The sequence below is a fragment of the Mus musculus genome, chromosome 11, assembly GCF_000001635.26.
Source record: "Mus musculus strain C57BL/6J chromosome 11, GRCm38.p6 C57BL/6J".
In the NCBI taxonomy this organism is placed as follows: Eukaryota; Metazoa; Chordata; class Mammalia; order Rodentia; family Muridae; genus Mus; species Mus musculus.
The window spans coordinates 6,975,855-6,992,165 of NC_000077.6; positions in this window are offsets into that span (position 1 = coordinate 6,975,855).

Consider the following 16,311-nt stretch of genomic DNA (forward strand, 5'->3'; position numbering starts at 1 on the left):
TAGAATACCCAAGATATAAGATATAATTTGCAAAACACAAGAAACTGAAGAAGAACGAAGACCAAAGTGTGGACCCTTTGCCCCTTCTTAGAATTGGGAACAAAACACCCATGGAAGGAGTTACAGAGTCAAAGTTTGGAGCTGAGACGAAAGGATGGACCATCTAGTAACTGCCATATTCGTGGATCCATCCCATAATCAGCTTCAGAACGCTGACACCATTCCATACACTAGCTATATTTTGCTTAAAGGACCCAGATATAGCTGTCTCTTGTGAGACTATGCCGGGGCCTAGCAAAGACTGAAGTGGATGCTCACAGTCAGCTATTGGATGGATCACAGGGCCCCCAATGGAGGAGCTAGAGAAAGTAACCAAGGAGCTAAAGGGATCTGCAACCCTATAGGTGGAACAACAATATGAACCAGTACCCCCACCCCCCCGGAGCTCGTGTCTCTAGCTGTATATGTATCAGAAGATGGCCTAGTCAGTCATCAGTGGAAAGAGAGGCCCATTGGTCGTGCAAACTTTATATGCCTCAGTACAGGGGAACGCCAGGGCTAAGAAGTGGGAGTGGGTGGGGTAGCGTGTGGGGGACTTTTGGGATAGCATTGGAAATGTAAATGAAATAAATACCTAATTTAAAAAAAGAAAGAGGAAGATATCTTATGTCAATATGTACCCCCCACAAACACATACATGAAATGTCCACATTTGTGACTAGAGAAACATTAATAAACAAACACAAAAATTAATTTAATATGGAAAGTAGAAATTTGAATAAATATCTTGACTTATCAAAGATTACTGTGCACTATATGTGTGTAGATAATCCTTGAACGTGATATTCAGAGCCACCCCAGACTCAAACGGCAAAGCTGGGTCAGAGATTGAGGGAATAGCCAACCTATGTTTGGCCTCAACTGATACACGTTCTATGGGCAGTAACCAATCCATGACACTAATCATGATATTCGCTTATGCTTGCAGACAGGGTCCTAGCAAAAGTGTCCTCCGAGAGGCTCCACACAGCAGCTGACCAAAGCAGGTGCAGAGACTCAAGGCCAAGTCATGAACTGAGTCAGTGAGTGTTGGGGAAGGTTTGAGGGAGGGACTTCACCAACAAACAAACAAACAAACAAACCACACACACACACACACACACACACACACACACCCCAATGGAATCTACTCACCTGGATGCTTCGGGTTCCCAGAGACTAAACTAAAAATTAGAGCACACATGGGGTAGACCTAAGCCCCCTGAACATAAGTGGTAGGTGTGTAGCTGCTCATGCAAGTACCTCACCAATTGAAGTGGGGGCTGTCCATGACTCTGTTTTCTACCTGTGGATCCTGCCTTCTGGGCTGCCTTGTCTGACCTCCGTGGGAGGTGGTGTGTGTAGTTTGAAGTGACAGGATGCACCTTTGTGGGATTCTTTTTTATTTTTAGTAGATATTTTCTTTATTTACATTTCAAATGCTATCCCAAACGTCCTCTATACCCACCCCTTGCCCTGCTCCCCAACCCACCCACTCCTGTTTCCTGACCCTGGCATTGCCCTGTACTGGGGCATATAATCTTTGAAAGACCAAGGGCCTCTAATTCCATTGATGGCCCACTAGGCCATCCTCTGCTACATATGCAGCTAGAGACATGAGCTCTGGGGTTACTGGTTAGTTCATATTGTTGTTCCTCCTCTAGGGTTGCAGATCTCTTTAGCTCCTTGGGTACTTTCTCTAGCTCCTTCATTGGGGGTCCTGTGTTCCATCCAATAAATGAGTGTGAGCATCCACTTCTGTATTTGCCAGGCATTGACATAGCCTCACAGCTATATCAGGGTCCTGTCAGCAAAATCTTGTAGGCTTATGGAATAGTGTCTGGGTTTGGTGGTTGTTTATGGGTTGGATCCCTGTGTGGGGCAGTCTCTGGATGGTCCTTCCTTCCATCTCAGCTCCGAACTTTGTCTCTGTATCTCCTTCCATGGGTATTTTGTTCCCCATTCTAAGAAGGAACAAAGTATCCATACTTTGGTCTTCCTTCTTCTTGAGTTTCATGTGTTTTGCAATTTTTTTTCTGTTAAATCCATTTGTTTCATAACTTCTGTTAGTTTCAATGTGTCTCTGTTTAGTTTCTGTTTCCAGGATCTGTCCATTGATGAGAGTGGGGTGTTGAAGTCGTCCACTATTATTGTGTGCAGTGCAATGTGTGCTTTGAGCTTTACTATAGTTTCTTTAATGAATGTGGATGCCCTTGCATTTGGAGCATAGATATTCAAAATTGAGAGTTCATTTTGGAAGATTTTACCTTTGATGAGTATGAAGTGCTCCTCCTTGTCTTTTTTGATAACTCTGGGTTGGAAGTTGATTTTATTTGATATTAGAATGGCTACTCCAGCTTGATTCTTCAGACCATTTGCTTGGAAATTTGTTTTCCAGCCTTTTACTCTGAGGTATTGTCTATCTTTGTCTCTGAGGTGGGTTTCCTGTATGCAGCAAAATGTTGGGTCCTGTTTATGTAGCCAGTCTGTTAGTCTATGTCTTTTTATTGGGGAATTGAGTCCATTGATATTAAGAGATATTAAGGAAAAATAATTGTTGCTTCTTGTTATTTTTGTTGTTAGAGTTGGGATTCTGTTCTTGCGGCTATCTTCATTTAGGTTTGTTGAAGGATTACTTTCTTGCTTTTTCTGGGGCGTAATTTCCCTTCTTGTGTTGGAGTTTTCCCTTTATTATCCTTTGAAGGGCTGAATTTGTGGAAAGATATTGTGTGAATTCGGTTTTGTCATGGAATACTTTGGTTTCTCCATCTATGATAATTGAGAGTTTTGCTGGGTATAGTAGCCTGGGCTGGCATTTGTGTTCTCTTAGGGTCTGTATAACATCTGTCCAGGATCTTCTGGCTCTCATAGACTCTGGTGAGAATTCTGGTATAATTCTACTAGGTCTGCCTTTATATGTTACTTGGACTTTTTCCCTTACTGCTTTTAATATTCTATGTTTATTTAGTGCATTTGTTGTTCTGATTATTATGTGCTGGGAGAAATTTCTTTCTGGCCCAGTCTATTTGGAGTTCTGTAGGCTTCTTGTATGTTCATGGGCATCTCTCTCTTTAGGTTAGGGAAGTTTTCTTCTATAATTTTGTTGAAGATATTTACTGGCCCTTTAAGTTGAAAATCTTCATTCTCATCTATACCTATTATTCTTAGGTTTGGTCTTCTCATTGTGTCCTGGATTTCCTGGATGTTTTGAGTTAGAATCTTTTTGCATTTTGCACTTTCTTTGGTTGTTGTGCCGATGTTCTCTATGGAATCTTCTGCACCTGAGATTCTCTCTTCCATCTCTTGTATTCTGTTGGTGATGCTTTCCTATATGACTCCTGATTTCTTTCCTAGGATTTCTATCTCCAGAGTTGTCCCCCTTTGGGTTTTCTTTATGTTTTCTACTTCCATTTTTAGATCTGGATGGTTTTGTTTAATTCCTTCACCCGTCTGGTTGTGTTTTCCTATAATTCTTTAAGGGATTTTTGTGTTTCCTCTTTAAGGACTTCTGCCTGTTTATCAGTGTTCTCTTGTATTTCTTTAAGTGAGTTATTAGTGTCCTTCTTAGAATCCTCTACCAGCATCATGTGATATGATTTAGCTTTTCCGGTGTGTTGGGGTATCCAGGACTCTCTGTGGTGGGAGTACTGGGTTCTGATGATGCCAAATAGTCTTGGTTTCTGTTAGTAAGATTCTTGCATTTGCCTTTCACCAGCTGGTAATCTCTGGTGTTAGATGTTCTAGTTGTCTCTGGCTGGAGCTTGTTCCTCCTGTGATTCTGTTAGCCTCTGTCAATACTCCTGGGAGTCCAACTCTCTCTTGAATGCCAGTGGTCAGAGCACTCTCTGCAGGCAAGCTCTCTTCAGGCAGGGAAGATAAAGGCCCAAAGGGACCCTGTCCAAGAAGCTCTGTTGCTTTGTGGCCCACGTGCTCACCTGTGTGGACTGGTTTCTGAGAGACCTGAGATACAAGATGGCAATCTCACCTGAATCCTGGGGTCAGAGCCCTCCCTGGAGGCCAACTTTCCTCTGGCAGGTAAGGTGTGCAGAGGTCTGGGTCTCAGTTCTGCCTCCTGGCTGAAGATGAAGGCCCGAAGTAACCCTGTCCAAGAAGCTCTGTTGCTTCTGAGGCCCGTGTGCTCTCCTGAGTGGACTGGTCTCTGAGAGACCGAGATACCTATACATTGTTTTTAATTGTATAGAAACCCATAGTTAAGAAAAGACTTTGGAATTTGTTCTTTTGAGACAGGAACCCCAGTAAATATCCCTGGCTGGCCTAACTCATTAGTAAACCAGGCTGCCCTTGAACTTACCTAGATCTGCCTGCCTCTACTTCCTGAGTGCTGAGATTAAAGGTTTGTGCTTTCATGTTAATCATGATATTTTCTTTTCTACTGCCACCAGGGAAAGGGAACTGGAGTCCAAAATCCAGCATGAGGGCGAGTTCCATCCTCAATGGCCCCAAAGGCTACTTGCTAATCCAAGTAACATGTATCTTAAAGAACAATGATGTGGGGAAGGTAATAGGACATTTGATATGAAAGTAGAGGGAGATAGTGGGCAGATGAGAACTTAAGTGGGAGCAGGAAGGAAGGCAGAGAGGGAGGGCAGAGAGGAGGAGGTATCTTAGTCAGAGTTCTATTGCTGTGAAGAGTCACCATGACCAAGGCAAGTCTTATAAAGGAAACCATTTAACTAGGGCTTTCTTATAGTTCCAGGCCTTTAGTCCATTGTTATTATGGTGGGGATCCTGGTAGCATGCAGGCAGACACAGTGCTGGCGAACTAGAGAGTTCTACATCTAGATCCACAGGCAGCAGGTAGAGAAAGTTACAAGTCCTGTCTTGAGCTTTTAAAACCCCAAAGCCCATCCCTAGTGACTCATTTCCACCAACAAAGCCACACCTACTCTAACAAGGCCACGCCCATTCCAACAAGGCCACACCTCCTAACTCCTCTCAAATAGCACCATTCCCTAAGGGGAAGCACATTTAAATATATGAGCCCATTGGGGCCATTTCTATTCAAACCACCACAGGAAAGCCAACCAGAAATACATGTGTTTGAAATGCTACAGGGAAACTGCTACTTTATTTTTTAAAAGGACGTCCTGATAGTACTCCACAGCGATAGGCTAAAGCCACCTGGGGACAAGATGGCTGTTCAAATGACCTCTAAGAGATTGCAGATTTTATTATCATCTAATTTCTATGCTAAAGGAAGTACAGACCATCATCATTACAGTTTACCATCTCCACAGCAGAGAAGGAAAGAAAGAAAATGGGAGTGACTGGATTCCTGGAAAACCTGCTGCTCTTCTCCTGAGAATCTAATGAATATTTCTCTTCTGCCCAGTCTCCATGACTCCATCCCCTGTGTGGGTTAAGAACCTGATTTATGATCTAGGCTCCTGCTTCTTTTTGGCCACCAAACAAATGTGTGCTATTGGGATTCACTTTTGGTTTTGAATTTGTCTTTGCTTTTCTGAATAGATAGAAATTCCATTCTGGGGGAGGTTGTCTGTTTCTTATGGGAGGGTGAGTCATATACCTGTGTCCTTCCCCGGAGGTGAGGTGTGTGAGTGGCTCCTGTGAGTGGCTCCAAAAAGGGAATTTACCTGAACCCAAGGAGGGGCTTGTGGGTCACCGGAATGATGAGGAGCCGGTTGCTCAGAAGCACAGGTAAGACAACCGAGGATCCACTTCTGTATTTGCCAGGCACTGTCATAGCCTCATACGAGACAGCTATAACAGGGTCTCTTCAGCAAAATCTTTCTGGCATTGTGCCATAGTGTCTGGGTTTGGTGGCTGATTATGGGATGGATCCCCGGTCGTATGAGGCTGTGCCAGCCTGGCAAATACAGAAGTGGATGCTCACAGTCATCTATAAGATGGAACACAGGGCCCCCAATGGAGAAGCTAGAGAAAGCACCCAAGGAGCTAAAGGGATCTGCAACCCTATAGGTGGAACAACAATATGAACTAACCAGTACCTCCATAGCTCGTATCTCTAGCTGCATATGTAGAGGAGATGGCCTAGTCGGCCATCACTGGGAAGAGAGGCCCCTTGGTATTGCAAACATTATATGCCCCAATACAGGGGAATGCCAGGGCCAAGAAGCCGGAGTGGGTGGGTAGGGGAGCAGGGTGGAGGGAGGGTATAGGGAACTTTTGGGATAGCATTTGAAATGTATATAAAGAAAATATCTAATAATAATTAAAAAAAATGACAACCGAGGAGGGAACTTGCAGTTGGTGTCTGAGTGGAGGAGGAACAGCTTTGGCCCTGAACTCTTGGTCAGCCTGTGTGATCTAGTGCTACTTCCTGGTAGAGCACATTTGACCGGCTTCAAGTTAGAGAACACCAACGGGAGTCCGACTGCTTGGCGTACAGTGAAGACCTTCCTCGGCCTGGAGCCTGAAGTCTGTTTTGAGAGTGTAGGCAGACTCTCTCCTACAGAAAGTGGATTTTCTTATTCTCTCGCTGCTGTGCATTGGCTGGCTTTATTTGGCTGCCTGGGCCTGCCTCTGCCCTGGAATATGGGTTCCTCAACAGGGGATTCACACATACCTACTTGTTTCCCAACCTATTGTGTAACTGCAGAGGAAAAAGTAGGTGTGCTGTTTGGTCCCAGCAGGGACTGATTGTTTCCCTCACCTCATCTTTCAGGATTACTGTGGGGCCCTGGGCTTTCAGAAATTGAATGTGTTCTGAGTAGCTATGGTTATGCTTTCGAACGCTCTCGTTTTTCTCCGTATTATTGAGCAAAGACTTTTGCCTGATACACAGAGAAACCTATGCTATAGCACTGGGGTTTTGCAAGAAAGAGAAACTGTCATTGCATGGAAGTTGGCGGGGAGGTCGGGAGTAGAGAGTAAGCTCAGATTCAGGTCTCTGGTCAGTGGGTGGTCAGCAACCTGCAGAAATATTAACAGGCATGCAGGACACAGGTCTCGTCACCAGTGGACTTTAAAGTCAAAGACTGGATCTGCAGGACTCTGATTGCTCTTCCGAAGAATGGTCTTGAATCCAAACTCAGGCAGTGGGACGAGACTTGACATCCTACCTGCACAGAAGATCGTGAGTGGGTAATTATCTCGACCCATCTCCAGCATTTAAACCACATAAGACCAACATTTAACAGGAAGTATTCCAATAAAGTCAATCCAGATGGGCCTGTCACTCACCTGCCCAGGACAAAGTCTTCGAGTAAGAGCTGCTTGCTCCAGAGGCTTTAGAAATAATATATACATTGCCTAAAATGTGAGTCAGCACATTGGTCCTTTGGCCACTCTTGCCCCTGGAGAGTTCACTCTACTTTACAATAAACTCTGCATGACCGTGTCTCGTCTGAATTCTTTCTACAGAGATCACAGAGACTATGAGAGCAAGGAAGTGGGATGCAGACAGAGAGGGTCAATGATAGATGTTATTTACAGACAACTTTTTTGTTAAGGTTGTTCACAGGTTATCTGAGATCATGGCTATCAGCCATCCTACCCCCATTATTATTATTATTATTATTATTATTATTATTATTATTATTATTATTATTGGATATTTTCTTTATTTACATTTCAAATGTTATCCCCTTTCCTGGTTTCCCCTTCGAAAACCCCCTATCCCATGCCCCCTCCCCCTGCTTACCAACCCACCCACTCCCGCTTCACTGTCCTGGCCTTGGCATTCCCCTACACTGGGGAATGGAGCCTTCTCAAGACCAAAGGTCTCTCCTCACATTGATGTCCAACAAGGCCATCCTCTGCTACAACAAGGTCATCCTCAGCTGGAGCCATGGATCCCTCCATGTGTACTCTTTGGTTGGTGGTTTAGTCCCTGGAAGCTCTGGGGGTACTGGTTGGTTCATGTTGTTATTCCTCCTATGGGGCTGCAAGCTCCTTCAGCTCCTTTTTTCTAGCTCTTCCATTGGGGACCTTGTGCTCAGTCCAATGGTTGACTGAGAGCATCCACCTCTGTATTTGTCAGGCACTGGCAGAGTCTCTCAGGAGACAGCTATATCAGGCTCCTGCCAGCAAGCACTTGTTGGCATCCACAATAGGGTCTGAGTTTGGTGACTGTATGTAAGATGGATCCCTAGGTGGGACAGTCTCTGGATGGCCTGTCCTTCAGTCTCTGTTCCACACTTTGTCTCTGTATCTCCTCCCATGGGTATTTTGTTCCCCCTTCTAAGAAGGACCAGAATATCCGTACATTGGTCTTCCTTCTTCTTGAGCTTCCCCAATCCCAGACTACCACAGCCAGTGACATCTGAAAGTAATGCTTCAATCTTAGGAGTCCAGGCAATGCCCTGGAGTCGGTATGGGAGCCGCAGCACCCCTCTGTGCTGAGAACTACCTTAGAGGGAGCCATGTTTGGATGAATGTGCTTCTGTGAGAGAGCAAAGATCCAAGAAGGGAGAATAAGAGATTAAGGGAGCAGGTCTCTCCTAGGTGTACATACTGCTGAGAATCATCTTCCTGAATGTAGGCAGATACCCGACCCTCCCTAGCATTACCCACTGTTAACACAGAAGCACAAAACACATCTAGATCTCCACACTGGAAGGGAGTTGGAACCAGAAATATGGTTGGCCTGACTGGCCACTGCACAGCCAGAGCCCACACAGACAGCCACTGAGTCGAGTGAAAACAGGGACCAGGCAGAGAGCACTGACTCTCCTCACACCTTCAAACAAAACTACTCAGAGCCACTAAGAGAGATAAAGAGGATTCCTGTCAGCTTTAAACCTCCATGTCTGAGTGTCCCTCCTCACCACAGCTTACCACCTTATTGACTCAGATATTTTGTGAGAAAGCTACACAGTCCCCGAATGTTTGTGGCAATAACACAGGACTCAAGGGCTTTTCCTCCACTGATGCCCGGGTCTGCCTGCAGCATGTGTAGAGATCTGTTTTCTATTTTTTATTACAATGCTTATTAGTCCCTGTCTCCTGGTGCAAGCTGGGAGGAGCACCCCTAATTACAGATTGTAAACAGCACTTTCCTTCTTACAGCATGAATAGCTCTCACAAAAAGAACCGGCAAGTTTGTTATTTGGCTCGATGTACCAAAATATGCCCATTCAACCCAGCAGATTGATAGGTGAAAACTCCCACACTGACCCAAGCTGACTGATAAACATCACAGCGTTTGGATGCCAGGGCAGAGCCCTCAGCACTGTGTGCTTCCTCTCCAGGCCTAGCTACCCTTAGTTCATGCAGCTTTTATTTATTTATTTTAAATTCAATGTCATGCCAGCTGAAGGTTTATAAACCAAACACAATATGAACATTTCAAGAACATTTTAAAATATCACCGCCAATTCCATTTAAGACTAAATATGCTTTTTAAAATTTTTTTAAAAGATTATGGGGCTGGAGACGCGACTCAGTGGTTGAGAACACTTGGTATTCTTGCAGAGGACCTGGACCAGGTTCCTAACACCCACATTGGGCAGCTCAGAACCACTCATAACTCTGGTTCCAGGGAATCCAACACCGTCTGCTAGCCTTTGTAGGCATGTTCATCCATGTGCACGTACATACATGCATGCACATGTACATATAAAATAAATAATTCTGACACTCAAATAGATGGGGCCTGCTCTCCCCTTATCAAAGAAATTTCTCTTTTCAACAGAAGAATACCATTACAGAAAGCTACAACATGTGTGTGTGTGTATGTGTTTGTGTATGTGTGTGTATGTAATTTTGGCACACCCAGCCCCAGTGACTGCATCTCATAATTTCTGCTCCTACAGCTCATAGGACACCAAAGAGGAACAGGCAGGAAGGGTGTGCAAAGAACCAGAAGCCTAGGAAATCTCCTGTGAGACTGTGTCTTTGAGGAATTCAGGGAAGCATGACCCATGATACCGCAACAACATGGCTGCCTAGCTGTATTGATGGCCAACAACATGTACCAAACAAGTACACTATGAACAGACAAGACACAGAAGAAATCCCACAGGGTCTCTCCCTCAGACGAAGAACTCCAGGCAACCAATGACTGTGGAGAGAGAGAAAAAGGGAGAGGGGGAGGGAGAGGGAGAGGGGGAGGGAGAGGGAGAGGGAGAGGGAGAGGGAGAGGGAGAGGGAGAGGGAGAGGGAGAGGGAGAGGGAGAGGGAGAGGGAGAGGGAGAGGGACAGAGAATGAGAATTAGTCTTCCCTAGGGATAAGCCCCTAAATGATTATTCAACTAAGTGGTCAACCCTACACATACACACAAAAGAACACCAGGAGTCAGTACATGGTACCTTGATGTTGATCGTCCAGCCTCAAAACCATGAGAAATGTATTTACATTGTTTAATGTCCTGAAGTCTGTGGCATTTTAGTGTGTCAGCTCCAACTGATGATGACATGGTGGACTCAGAGGTCTGGGGATAGTCTGTCAAATGTTTTTTGTTTTTCTTTTTTTTAACCAAACTGAAGACTTTTAAGTATGATGTGTGCTCATGTTTTAGGAGTTTGGCAAAATTAATGTCTGTATCAGTCATCTTGAGAATAGATTCAGGATACTGTTTATTTTATTACCTCCTCAAATGATAGGTCAAATTTGTCTCCGGAGGATGTGGTGTGAGGGGAAAGTAGAGATGATGAGGTTTGCTTTGATGACGATGGACTTTGGTCCAAGATGTGGATGAGGACTCGGGTTATTTAATGCTACTTGTGCAAATTTCATTAACTGTATGTAAGTACATACAGAAAGATTTCCTCATGGTTAGCCTGAAATAAATTACAAGTAAGTCAGGGACAGATCTTTTGTTGTATTTTCTGAAGGCTACCTTTTAAAAAACAGAATAGCTTTTATTTGTTACTTGACGATTTCATATATGTAAGTACTATATCTTGATCATGTGAATGCCAGGTTTCCATCCCATCCTGGCACCCCAAACACATCCTTCTTTCTCTCCCCTCTCTTCCTTCAGGCCCTCTCCTTCCCTCTTGTAACTCATGGAGTCAGATAATACTGCATATTGAACTGTTGATGGATCTCGCTGGCTTGAACCAGAGCAGGTAATCATAGCTGCGATGAGAATTGAGTGTGCAGGCCATGTTGTCTCCAGGAGCCAGCACTTCATAGCTCTTCTTCCCATCTTCCAGTTCTTGGCTCTCACGTTTTTTTCTGCCTCCTCTTCCATGATGCTTCTTGAGTCTATAAATGCTCTGTTTATGCCTGAGATCTCAATAATTATGTATTCTCAATATTTTGATCAGTTAACTGCTGTTCACTCTAGAGAGAAGCTCCTATGACCATGGTGAAGGAGAGCACACACACACACACACACACACACACACACACTCACTCGTATTTAGAAGACAGTTTGACAACATGTATATTTGCAAGACATAGTGTCTATGACCTCCCTACTATGGACTTTTGACTCTATTTACACTACTAGGCATTGAATTCCCTCTTGTGACACAGGACCCAAGTTCAGTCCTGTAGGTGTAATGTTACTGTACACTGTGTAGAGATTATCCTTGTACTATTCAAATGCTGATTTCTTTGACCCCTATATCCCTTTGTAATATGGACATGGCATTGTAGTGTTTTTTCTATCTCCTGCCTGAATGTTGTGTAAACATTGCTCCCCATTTATTCTCTAACTTGTCAATAAAAGTTGATCAGCTAATGGCTGAGCAGAAGCGAGAATAGGGCATAGGGCTAGACTTCTGATCCTAGCCAGGGGAGGGAGAGAGGGAAGAAAGGGAGGAGGGAGGGAGGGAGAGAGGGAAGAAGAGAGAGAGAGAGAGAGAGAGAGAGAGAGAGAGAGAGAGAGAGAGAGAGAGAGAGAGAGAGGGAGAGAGAGAAAGAGAGAGAGGGGGGGGAGGAGGAATCTCCAGGAGAAAAGGGTCCCAGGAGCCACTGTGGGAACATACCTGGAGCACAGAGAGCCAGGTCAACACTAAAATACAAGTACCTCAGGGATTTGGGCTGAGAGGTAGCCAGATTAACTTAGAGAAATAGAATAGATTAATAACTGCTCATTTCCTGTACTGTAAAGCTTATCAAATAAATCTTACAGTCTCTGTCCCATTCATTTGGGAGCTAGCCAGGATAGAGAAAAACTCTCACTTATAAACCCGCAATAATACAACCCCAAATCATTTGTTTTCTTTCATAACCTTCAGTTCATTATTGTACCACTGGGCACATCATGCCTGGTAGTTTGGAATTTAAGCATGTAGTTCACTGGGTAATGCCATTAATGATTTTTCTCCTGCAGTGGTCTACACAAACGTTTCCTACACCAAGAGAGCAAGCCAGCAGGAAGGAAGATTTCAGCCTGTGCCGGGCAAGCCAAGTATTATGTCTTCAGCTGTCATGTCTGACCATCTGCTTATTATGGGGGAACCCAGAGCCTGAGTCCCATCAACCTCTTCTTCTGCAAAATCCATTCAATAGCTCCCCACAGCTAAAGCTAATTTTCCATTTCCATGGTAAGGGATCTTGGCCCTCCCAACAGCCTTCTTTCATTTTGCTTTTGTCTGCTGACCATGTGTGTACTGGCTGGTTTTGTGTCAACTTGACACAGGCTGGAGTTATCACAGAGAAGGGAGTTCAGTTGGGGAAATGCCTCCATGAGATCCAGCTGTAAGGCATTTTCTCAATTAGTGATGGGGGGAGGGCTTGTGGGTGGTGCCATCTCTGGGCTGGTAGTCTTGGGCTCTATAAGAAAGCAAGCTGAGCAAGCCAGTAACATCCCTCCATGCATCAGCTCCTGCTTCCTGACCTGCTTGAGTTCCAGTCCTGACTTCCTGTGGTGATGAACAGCAGTATGGAAGTGTAAGCAGAATAAACCCTTTCCTCCCAAACTGCTTCTTGGTCATGATGTTTTGTCCAGGGATAGAAACCCTGACTAAGAGAATGTGCTAAGGAGAAAGCATGCTTAACATCATGGTCCTGAGCTGGTACTCTGACATCAAGGTATCAGGTCTGGGAATTGGATTTGATTGGTTGAGAAGTGTGATACCAACCTTCTATGGGAGATGCCAGCTTTCCACTCCAGGTTTCCACTGCATTTTACAATCATGAACATTTTCAGATGTTGGCCACAACCAATAGAAAGATCACAGTTGATTTTTTTCTTCTTTCATCTTTACTACAGGATTGTTCTGCTTGTTCATAGATAGAAGCACATTTAAGCAGTCTTGCAAAAGAGAAGAATTCCTCAAGGGGTGAAATGCATTTCGAAGATAGTCACGGCAAGCGCCATAACAATTACCCACTTGAGCCGGAGCTTCCTTTTCTGCTCATAATTAATGTTGCTCTTCTGAAGAGCAGCCGTGACACTTAAGGGGATAAATATTTCTTCAGTGATTTCTTTTGTGAAGCCAAGTCCCTTTAAGCACTGGAATGGCTCAGTTCTGCCATTTGCTCCTTTGCCAGTCCGCATAATCCTATTGCTAAGGGGATATTAGAAACCCCAAATACACAGCCTTTGGTCTGTAAATTATTCATGAAGTCAACAGGAAATTTGGGGACCTTTTTCTTCAGTGCTCAAATGAATGGAAGCTTCTTTCAAGTGAATTTGTAAAACTGAGGGATTTTGAATGTAAGTGAACAAATTGAGAGGAGTTGGACACTGCCCAGAAAGTCACTGGAGTCCTTTGAACAGAATAAATATTGAAGCTGGAGAACAATTTTATGTCAATTTCTTTGATGTCAATAGAAAGAACACCAGATGCTGTCAGAGTGCTTTATGCAGAACAAGGGCAGGGCACCCACCCTGTCCTCAGAGAGCCACGTATTATTCCACTTTGAGTAAACATTGTCCTCCCAGCTGACTCAGGGGTCCGCTAACCCTGGCTTTAGCATCATCCCCACAAAAAAACTTTGCATTGTTTTTCTTAATTGCCAAGTCTACAAGAGAGTCTCTGCCAGATAGCTTCTTCTTCTTCCTCTTCTTCTTCTTCTTCTTCTTCTTCTTCTTCTTCTTCTTCTTCTTCTTCTTCTTCTTCTTCTTCTTCTTCTTCTTCTTCTTAAAAAAATGGTGTCTGCTCTAGAAGAGATAGTACCTGGAATTGCCAGCCTCATATGGGACAAAAAGTGTTATGCAAACGCAGGGCATTGTTCCCCTGCACTGTGTTCCGGTGCATTTTGCTCTTGGTAAGGCAGGGAGAGCCCTGCCATCCCTTGACCGTGGACGGAGGGTTACATACTTAATGGCAGGAGACTTACACTTGACAATGTACTTGTAATGGCTGAACTGAAAACACTCTTGACAGCACCAGGTCAAGACAGTCATTTAAGCTGAAAGATTGAAGGTCAGACACCATCTGGAGGGATTCACTTCCTCTGAGGTTCTTTCAACCTCCTCATGCGAATTCTTGTAAAGCAAAACCATTATTGCATCCTTCGTCCTTCGGTTTCTGTTAAGGACTGCATTCATCCCTGGGGTCAGCCGATAGCTGTTGCTGGTGTAGCATTGGTTTCTCACCATTTTGTCATAGGATGAGCAATCACAACCTGGCCAGAGAGCTCTGTTGTATTTTGTTATTGTTTGGTGAACAGCCACTGGTCAAAAAAAAAAAAAAATCATTGCAGGATTGACATTTGCATTTTGGCATTTGGGGCTCCAATAAAAATAAAACATAGATGGTAAGAATCACAGAGCAAATGAAAAATGATTGATTTCATCTCACAGCTGCCTGAGCACATCTGTCTCTCACATACAGGCATTTGAAGAGATAAAATAAAAGCAAACTGTGGAACAAGGCATGGGTTAAACTTGAAGCTGCTTGGGAAGTCGTGGGTGCTTTCTTGTTTGCCTACCAGGCATCCCGGTGTTTCTAGGGCTCTGTTGCCCATCACAGCTGTGCTGACCAGTCTTATGGTTTGGGGGCAGGGCTAGGGCTTAATGTGGGTGACTTTGAAGTGGCAGCAGCCACTTTAACCAGAAGCCTGGGGCATTGGCGGTCTGCTCCTTCTGCGGTCTGCCCTCACCTGCTGTGGCCTGCAGTCAGCGCCCATTAGCCCTGATTGCCATTAATAACTCAGTCATGACACATAGGGCTTTGTCCAAACATTAATCAGTCTTTGCTTTTCTGAGATTTTCAAAAGAAATGCCATTAATTCTCACCTTCTTCATCAGTGCTGACCCTGCACCTGAAGGTCAGGGCAGTGTGGTTCTCAGACCTTATCTGCAGAGGTCAGGGGCTGCTGGGGGCACCATTTGGAACTCAGGGCCAACTTTCAAGCAGCAAATTAGTTCTAACTGTCAAATTTTTGTAATTTATTGAAATAAAACACAAAACAAAAATGGAATCCAGGACATTTAGGGCATCCCAGCAAAGCAGGGCAGATGCTGGCGAGGATGCCAAATACAGTCACCCCTGAATCTGCAGAATGGAGGCTGGCATAGCTGCTGAATACAGGCCATGCTCTGTATCTGCAGGACACTGCTACCCTGATCCAGGCTCTGTGGACCAAAGTGGGTCACAGCTTTTTCCCTTCTTCTTGCCATCCTTTGAAGGTAAATGTGAAGTTAACCATGAGAGAGCCTCTGCAATGGGTCCCTGAGCTCTGTGACAGACATGTGTTGTGGTTCAGGTGGGGCAGGTGGTACAATGGACCTTCCTGGACAGGCTGCTGGAGTAGAAGGGAAGTCATACTGAGAGCTAGCTGTGGTCTCTCACCTCTAGTTGCCTGTCTTTGGCCTCAGTCATGTTCTCAAGGCAGTGTTGCTGTGACCCCTCCCTCTCCCCAGCATAGGGGTCCTCTCTGTTTTCTCCTAGGCATGGCTTATGTTACCAGAGTCTCATGGCGGTGCCTGGCAGCTTTCATCAGAGGATTCTTTGGGAATGAACATGTGTTTTGCAGAGTTTCTGCAGAAACAGACTGTGGAGGATGGAGAAGACTATCTCCCTAGCAACTATGGGACTCACATGGCATCCATTTTCCTGGGGGCACAGGTCAGAGAAAAACTTGGTAAGGTATTTGCTTGGGCACGAACCAGAAAAAAACCAATGCTTGTGGAAATGGGGTTGATGGGAGGCGCGGGCACAGACACCTGCAGATAGTGTAGGGAGATGGGAATGAGCTCAGGGATACGAGGCTGAAGAGTGTGAATATGAGCCCATTGCAATATTCCCAAACTAATCTGTAGGTGCAATTCCTCATAGGAAAGAAGACATTGGAGGGAAAGGAAGCTAATGAGAAGGTATGTGGCAGGATTACGGGGGTCCGGAAACAGAAGATTCGGGAAGATTCGAGCCCTCTGGGTTAGTGTCTGTGGATCCAAACCGGCTAAGGCTCAGGAACACCGG